At 43.4% G+C, this 9,234-nt stretch overlaps 1 protein-coding gene and 1 pseudogene across 1 annotated transcript in view; one reads left to right on the plus strand and one right to left on the minus strand.

The window, feature by feature from the left end:
* SPDYA (speedy/RINGO cell cycle regulator family member A) overlaps nucleotides 1-2,160 on the minus strand; it is a 36,575-nt gene extending 34,415 nt beyond the window's left edge. Inside the window, exon 1 of the mRNA XM_027113497.1 lies at nucleotides 1,108-2,160. The gene's annotated coding sequence lies outside the window, so the exon portion shown is untranslated. The remainder of the gene's footprint in view (nucleotides 1-1,107) is intronic.
* Nucleotides 2,161-8,154: 5,994 nt separating this feature from the next.
* Nucleotides 8,155-9,234, plus strand: part of LOC113623893 (phosphatidylinositol 4,5-bisphosphate 3-kinase catalytic subunit alpha isoform-like) — a 3,635-nt pseudogene continuing 2,555 nt past the window's right edge.

Raw genomic sequence — 9,234 nt, forward strand, 5'->3', positions numbered from 1 at the left:
AACCTGGTACACAGTAAGTATTCAATTAAAGTTACTTACTAGGCATTGTTAATAATACATATTTTGTAGGCTTAGTGAGGAAAGGAACTATATGGAAAATGCACAGTGCTGAATGCTTAGCAAAATCTCCATACATGGCAGCACTATTATTGTATCTTTTTTACAGGAAGGGTGTCTTCGAAAGAAAGAAGAGTCCCAATATGACAGAAAACCAAATTTCACCTCAACCAGTACATGTAATTTAAATGTTAAAATTTTATTGGTAACAGAGACCATAGGTATTTTTTTAATGTGCTCATGATAAAGAATAAAATTTGCAGAGACAGGATCTCAATTTTAACATAGCATGGGTTTATCAGTCTTTAAATGTTAAATTACTTCTAAAGTTTATTTATTTATTTATTTTTTAATAGAAGCTAGTTGGCCTCCAGTCGTACTGGAAATGTAAGAAAGGGACATTAGTAAATTTTGATAAATGGGCCAAGGGCATAGCACCGAGATACAGCAGCTCAGGTCTCAGGATTCTGGTGCAGATGCTCCTGCGAAAAAAAGATGTGTTTAATGGGACGCGAGAAGAGGCAGGACGAACTCAAAATACCACTATCCGGCGCCCAGCAGGGAAAAGGCAGGTGGGCGGGCGTGCTGCGCGAAGGCACGAGCTCTTTCCTAAGGGCCTTCCTTCCCAAGGAGGGGAACGCCCGCTGAGGAGAGGGCACGGCTAGCACTTGGGGACGCATCTCCCCCCAACCCCTTTGTCCCCTCCCCTCCCCCGCCCACTAGTGAGCACGACCAGCTGCGCCAAAGAGCACTGTGCCGGCGAAGCCCGACAAACCCGGCCGAGGGGGGCGCCCCGCCTCCCTCTTTCTACTTCGCCGCCGTCCCCGGCCCCGCGGCCCTGCGCCGGCAGGCGCCGTACGACCGCGACGCCCCTTCTCCCCGCTGGCACCTGAGGCGGGGAACTCACGGGCGGAAGGGGCCAAGACGCCGCCGCTACCTCACACACTGAGGGTGGCGTCGTTGGGGGAGAGAGGGGACGGAGGAACCAGGCACAACCAAAACTGGAGAGTTGCCGGTGAGGCCCGAAGCCAGGGCGCGAGCGGAGAGTACCTGCGGAAAACCGAGGCTAGTGAGCGGGGGCCGGGCCGGCGGGCAGCCTTCCCCAGACGCCCCAGGCCTCAGACGGTTGCTCTCAGGTTACTCCACCGCGGCACGGCGGGCTCGGAGACCTCCCGCCAACCCGGAGCGAGGCCGGCGCGGGCCAATCAGCGCGCAAAGCCTGTCTCCGGGGGGCGGGGCCCGCCCAAGGCTCGCGCGTCTCCCCTCCCACCTCGCGCTGCACGCGCAGCCTCAGCCGCCTGCCCACCTTGTCCCGTTACCCGGCCTTGCTTTCCCTCCCGGCAAGGTCCTGGTAAAACGCCTCGACACTCCCAGACCGCTTCTTGCCTTCTAATGTAACGCCTTACCCTTGGACACTTACCAAAGTCAGGCTTGGATTAGAGCCATTTATCTTCCCTGCTGCGAGATGGAGAGGCCCTGCCGGGCTGGGACGTCAGGTCTTAACTTACCCCTCCTCCACCGCACCGGGCACACACACTGGCAGGAACGCGGTAAACGGAGACGTCAACAGCAGGAGGACGAAGAATCAGAGGTGAACTTCGCAGCAGCAATTGTAAATTACTGCTACGTTAAAATAACTGTAGAAACAGAGGAAGAGACAACCTAAACCAAAAAAGAAAGGTGTGAGCACCGTGGCTCTTTGTGAGAAGGGGTAATGTTATTCTATCCTGTTAAATCTATTGTTCCAAACTAATTTCTTCTACAGGAACCTTTTCTTTTTGACCTGGTGCCTGGGATGTAAGGTGCTTAATAAATGTTTGTTCAATGAATAAGTAAAAGGATTCTTCATAGCTTTTAAATTTTGTACGTGACATCTTTTACTCTTCGCTTCCCTTCTATCTAATGTATAACCTGCTTTTTTCCCCCTGTTAACGTATCATGGCCTTTTTTCATGTTGCTACAGTCTTTCTGAGTATTCTTAACGACTGCATAATAGTCCAGAGTGGATGGACCAAATGTAAATCATTTTGATATTTGCATTGCTTCTAGATTTTTCAGTTACCACAACTATCACACTTAAAAAGCAATTTGGCCTTGCGTATTTGTGGCACTTCCTAGCAATTAGTTCCTCAGTCAGCAACTCTGAAGAATGAATATTTAGTTCCCTTCTTTCTCGGGCTCTCACACAGCTAGATGATGGCAAAAAATCACCTACGTGAAAGAGGACACAATCTGCAAACTCATTTTTCCTAATAAGCATTTTGGATATTTTCCCCATGGCCCTTAAATGGGGGAATGAACCAAGAAGCATAAACTGGTTGTGAAAACCTTAAATACTGATTCTCCTAGGAAAACACTGCTTTGAGCCTCATTCTCTCTTTCCCTGGTGGTTCTCTTTTCCACAAGGTATCAGGGTTTATTGTGATTACTAATTTCCAGCCTTGAGTACACAGAATGTTTACTGAACAATGAATGACTACTACAGGCATACTGCTTTGTTTTATTGTGCTTCGCAGATACTACATTTTTTACAAATTGAAGGTTTATGGCAATCCTGCGTAGAGCAAGTCTATTAGCGCCACTTTTCCAGCAGCATTTTCTCACTTCATGTCTGTCACATTTGGCTAATTCTTGCAACATTACACACATTTTCATTATTATTATATTTGTTATAGTGATCCATGATCAGTGATCTTTGATGTTACTATTGTCATTATTTTGGGGTACCACAAACGGAGGTCATAAAAGCAAACAATGCATCTATAAATGTGTGTTTTGATTGCTCCACTAACTGGCCATTCTCTTGTCTCACTCCCTTTCCTCAGGCCTATTCCCTGAGACACAATGAAATTGAAATCAGGCCAATTAGTAACCTTACAGTGGCTCCTAAGGGTTCAAGTGAAAGGAAGAGTTGCATGTCTCTCACTTTAAATCAAAAGTTAGGCCTCGGGCTTCCCTGGTGGTGCAGTGGTTGAGAGTCCGCCTGCCGATGCAGGGGACACAGGTTCGTGCCCCGGTCCGGGAAGATCCCACATGCTGCAGAGCGGCTGGGTCCGTGAGCCATGGCCGCTGGGCCTGCGCGTCCGGAGCCTGTGCTCCGCAACGGGAAAGGCCACAACAGTGAGAGGCCCGCGTACCGCAAAAAAAAAAAAAAAAAAAAAAAAAGCTAGGCCTCTTTTCCATAAATGGGATTGCATATAAATTTATAAAAAATGAAATATTTGACATGTACAAAAGAATATTAGTAACATATATGCAAGCTTAGCATAAAACAAAACCTCAAGAAGCCACTGCCCACCCAAAAAGCATGAACCTAAGATCCAAGGAATAGAACATTAAACAATACTGTTGAGATTCTGTATGCTCCTCCTCCTCCCCTTACTTCCCAGCAGAGGTGACTTTTGTTTTTCCCATCCCCCCCTCCCCAACTTACAGGATCTTAGTTCCCCCACCAGGGATTGAAAGTGCCGAGTCCTAGTCACTGGACTGCCAGGGAATTAATTCCCCCATTCCATTTTCTTTTTAGATTTACCGTATTCTTAAACACAAATCTTGTTTGAAAATTTAATACTCTTTGTATTTTTCATAGTTTCAAGATTTAGACACACTAATGAATGACAGTAAATCATTTTCATTCCTGTGTAGGGTTATTCTGTAAATATACCATAATGAATCAATGCTTCTGTCAAGTCACTTGTGTTATTTTTTGCTATGAATGCTCTGAGTATTCCCATGCACAGACCTGGTTATCAGCTGCTATGCCTCTGTAAAGCCAAATTAGTTATTTATAGCTTGCACAGGCTCTGATGAGTTGGTGTCTGGTCAGTGCCCGTGTATTAAAGTTAAATATTTTGAATACTACAATACTTCTGTTTATATATGTATGCCCCATGGTGCACTCATGTAGTTTTTCCATAAATGCTTTAAAGTGAAACTGATGGGTTTTAGAGTATGCACAGTTTCAACTATACAAGATTATCAATGCTAAATTCATTTCCCAGGTAGTTTTACCAGTTTTAAGTAAGAGTTTCCATTAGTCAACATCTTGCCAATGTCATATTTTCAGTCTTTTTGTGACTAGATTATCTTTTAAGGTGTATTGTAGAGGACAGCTTTATTTTCAGCACCCCTTTTCTAGGAAATGTTCTACTGAACCTCCCAAACCACTTGGGTGTAGAGATAGCAGCTATATTCATGCAATATCATCTCTCTCCTTCCTCACTCACTGGAGTCATAAGGGCCGGCCCTTGATTCAAGCTGGGCAAAATTCCCTTCCTGGAATTTTGCACTATGACCAAGAATGCAGCCTGGCTGACTGCTCTTTTATATGGTAGAGATAAAGTCTTCAGAAGTATTAGGATAGAACAATAGTTAGATAGAAGAACTTTATAAAATTTCTCTCTAGAATAGTTTTCTCCACTGTACCTCACTTTTTTGCTCATTAATGAAAATATCTTTCTTGATTTCTCCCCATTCTTGCTTCTGCCTATGACATAATCCTTATTTGTTAAAATGAGGCAATAGCCTCTCCACTTTCAAGTTTTGATTCCTGGTTTTAAGTGTTCATATTTACTAGGTGACTTCTGAAACACAAAATGTTACACAAAACTATATCACTTTCCTAAAAATATTCGAAGTGGCTCACAACAAAGATGACTTTAAGGTCAATAAAACAGAACCTAAATAAACTATAGCAAAGGGGAGGCAAGAAAGTACCCATAAGGATCTTGGAAAGTTTGATTCTGAACAAGAGGCAACTTCCCCAGTGTGCCTGTCAGCAGCTAGCTGAGAAACGTTCCTTCAACTAACTGAACACTGACTTCTCATAGTTACCAATATTTTACCAAATAAGGATTACAGGTTTGACAACAAACGATTTTTGCCATATAGACCCAGATCAATTTTCTCCTGAGACTATTCCAGCATTCTTGTACGAGACAAAAAGCAGTTAGATGAAGATAAATAAAAACTGCAACTATATTATTTTTTGCTAATTTCTCCAAAAGGTCACAGTGTCTAAATAGTGGTAGTAATAGTGATTTTTGAAACTCATTTGCCATTCATTAAACCAACATTTGCATACGTACTATGTGCTAGGCACTACTCTAGAAGCTGGAGACACATCAGCGAACAAAAGAGACAAAAAATCTCTGTCCATACATTCTAGTCAAAATTAGACTGATCTAGACCCAAAGGCTTCTAAGGACCAAATGGAACAACTTTTTGAAGGAACGCCCAACATATTAACGGATCTGTACAGCAAATAATTGATTTTCTTTCAAAAATGGAATAGATCACAATTTGTGTTAACCTGTCAGTGAGGATACCCAAATAGTTTAGGATACTCACTTAATAAAAGATTAGGGTACCCCACGAAAAACAGGCTGTACAGTACAGTAATAGAAAGCTGTTTTTTTGTAAACATATTTATTGAGTATATATGGTGTACTGCTATAAAGTGGTGTTTTCTTTTTTAAATTTATTTATTTAATTTATTTTTGGCTGCGTTTGGTCTTTGTTGCTACTTGTGGGCTTTCTCTAGTTGCGGCGAGCACGGGCTACTCTTCGTTGCGGTGTGCGGGCTTCTCATTACAATGGCTTCTCTTGTTGCGGAGCACGGGCTCTAGGCGCGTGGGCTTCAGTAGTTGCAGCTCGCGGGCTCTAGATCATAGGCTCAGTAGTTGTGGCACACGAGATTAGTTGTTCCACAGCATGTGGGATCTTCCCGGACCAGGGCTCAAACCCGTGTCCCCTGCATTGGCAGGCGGATTCTTAACCACTGCGCCACCAGGGAAGCCCTATTAAATAGAAAGCTTTTAACCTAGATTTTTGATATTATCAAATTAATTTCAGTGGTGTTACCAGGCCCCAGCTAGAGATGGGCTACAAAAACCTGGGGCAATTATCCCAGGAGACAGGGATTTGTTTCTAAAACTTAAGGCATATACTGCATAACAGATGTGTAACAGAGAATGGGACCCTCGGCCTCACATAAGTTCTTCTGAGGTATTGAAGTAGGTTATTAATTTTTAATTTGGTAAGTTGAGTAGTTTCCTGAGTTCGACCGGAATACGATTTTTCAAGTGATTCCACCCCTCACGCCTGCATTCTCAGGAATCCTTATTACACTAAGAGAGCTAGAGACAGAGCTCATGTTTACCCCAAGAATGGTGGGGTAGGTGTCAGTCTGTTAATAATCTGTTGGTAAGTGACAGCATTTTCAGAAACTATGCCAATATCAGTTTTTTAAAAAATATTGTATTCAATTTCTTTTTTTAATTAATTAATTAATTTATTTATTTATGGCTGTGTTGGGTCTTCGTTTCTGTGGGAGGGCTTTCTCTAGTTGCAGCAAGCGGGGGCCACTCCCCATCGCGGTGCGCGGGCCTCCTTTCACTATCGCGGCCTCTCTTGTTGCGGAGCACAGGCTCCAGACGCGCAGGTTCAGCGGTTGTGGCTCACGGGCCCAGCCACTCCGCGGCATGTGGGATCTTCCCAGACCAGGGCTCAAACCCGTGTCCCCTGCATTGGCAGGCAGATTCTCAACCACTACGCCACCAGGGAAGCCCCCAGTATCAGTTTGAGAATCACATATTGGAGGCAGTCGGATAAAAAAAGTTTCATCACCCCGATTTTGTTTCCTCAGCTCTTTTTTCCTAAGAAATACACTAGGAGATTTAAGACTTAAGTTATTCCAGTTAAACGTATTACATACATTAAGGACTCCTCTGGACTACTTCTTTCCTGTTGTACTGTATTCTGTCTTTGTGACTTTGTCAATAATCATGTTTATACATGATAGACTATAAATTAGTGTGCTAAAAGGCACACTATTGTAATAATAATTATAGTTGGTGTAAAAGTCTTGATAGCTTCACATGTTTAGTTGTGGTGTCATTGCTCTCTCGGGAAGAATTTTGGCCTGTATATCCACTGAATAACTCAGATTTAAGAAGCTGCAAAAATTAAAACACATCTTACTTGGTGAGCCCAGGCCAGGCTTGACTGAAAACCTCCAGGGATAGATCTTAGGTTCCCACCTTTTTGCACGCAGTGTCAAAGAAATGCTGATTTTCTTTCTGACTTACTTCACTCTGTATGACAGACTCTAGGTCCATCCATGTCACTACAAATAACTCCATTTCGTTTCTTTTTATGGCTGAGTAATATTCCAGTGTATATGCATGCTAACACATATATATGGAATCTAAGGAAAAAAAAAAGGTCATGAAGAACCTAGGGGCAAGATGGGAATAAAGACACAGACCTACTAGAGAATGGACTTCAGGATATGGGGAGGGCGAAGGGTAAGCTGTGACAAAGTGAGAGAGTCGCATGGACATATATACACTACCAAACGTAAAATAGATGGCTAGTGGGAAGCAGCCGCATAGCACAGGGAGATCAGCTGGGTGCTTTGTGACCACCTAGAGGGGTGGGATAGGGAGGGTGGGAGGGAGGGAGACGCAAGAGGGAAAAGATGGGAACATATGTATATATATAACTGATTCACTTTGTTATAAAGCAGAAACTAACACACCATTGTAAAGCAATTATACTCGAATAAAGATGTTAAAAAAAAAAGATTCGAAGGCAAAATACAAATTACCATGAATGCTAAAAGTTTGAGTCAAAATTATTTAAATAAAATCATTTTAGAAAAATTAAAAAAAAAATGCCGAATCTGTGAGCTTCAGGCAGTTTGTTCTCGCTCCCTTTCACATACATACAACACACACCTCACAGCACATTTGTAATCTTCCATTCTATCGATACCCAGAACAATCTGGGTTACAAGTAAGATTTTGTAACCACATTAGCTGGCAAAGATCCCTAAGAGGAAAAAGGATCTACAGCCACTTTTGTAAAAATAAGGTTTAATGAAAACACTGGCAATCTGTACAAGAAAGAAAATAATAAGAAATTAAATAAGTTTATGATTTAATGTCAGCCAATGTAAGAGGTGGTAGCTGAAGGAAGTTTTTACTTTAAAAATCTTCTAGGCGGCCGCTGAGGTCTCGGGCTGCTGCCGCCGGGCTGCTGGCGAGGCAGGGCTCGGGCCTGGCCGGGCAGCTCCGGAGCGGCGGGGCAGGGGAGCTGGGAGGCGGGGCTGGGACCTCGCCGGGACCCGATGCGGTTAGGTTCTAGGAGCTCCCGGCATTTCTGCCTTGGGACAGCCACGCATCTAATTCTGCAAAGTACTTTTATATGTAAAACTTGTAAAGGATCAGAACAATGCCTCCAAGACCATCATCAGGTGAACTGTGGGGCATCCACTTGATGCCAAGACTCCTAGTAGAATGTTTACTACCAAATGGGATGATAGTAACTTCAGAATGCCTCCGTGAGGCTACACTAATAACTATAAAACATGAACTATTTAAAGAAGTGAGAAAATACCCTCGCCATCAACTTCAAGATGACTGTTCTTACCTTTTGTGTTACCCAAGAAGCAGAAAGGGAAGAATTTTTTCATGAAACAAGACGACTTTGTGACCTTACGCTTTTTCAACCCTTTAAAAAAGTAACTGAACCATTAGGCAACCATGAAGAAAAGATCCTCAACCGAGAAACTGGTTTTGCTGTTGGCATGCCAGTGTGTGAATTCGATATGGTTAAAGATCCAGAAGTACAGGACTTCGAAGAAATATTCTCAATGTTTGTAAAGCTGTGGATCTTACGGATCTCAATTCACCTCATGGTAGAGCAATGTATGTCTATCCCCCAAATGTAGAATCTTCATGAGAACTGCCAAAGCGCATACACAATAAATTGGATAAAGGGCAAATAATAGTGGTGATTTGGGTAATAGTTTCTCCAAATGACAAGAAGTATACTCTGAAAATCAAACCATGACTGTGTGCCAGAACAAGTAATTGCTTAAGTGATCAGGAAAAAAATTCAAAGTATGTTGCTATCATCTGAACAACTGAAACTCTGTGCTTTAGAATATCAGGGCAAGTATATTTTAAAAGTGTGTGGGGCTTCCCTGGTGGCGCAGTGGTTGAAAGTCCGCCTGCCGATGCAGGGGACACGGGTTCGTGCCCTGGTCCAGGAGGATCCCACATGCCGCGGAGCGGCTGGGCCCGTGAGCCATGGCCGCTGAGCCTGCATGTCTGGAGCCTGTGCTCCGCAACGGGAGAGACCACAACAGTGAGAGGCCTGCGTACCGCAAAA

This window comes from Aethalodelphis obliquidens, unplaced genomic scaffold (assembly GCF_003676395.1).
Source record: "Aethalodelphis obliquidens isolate GAN/ISIS:26980383/991018 unplaced genomic scaffold, ASM367639v1 scaffold12, whole genome shotgun sequence".
Lineage (NCBI taxonomy): Eukaryota > Metazoa > Chordata > Mammalia > Artiodactyla > Delphinidae > Aethalodelphis > Aethalodelphis obliquidens.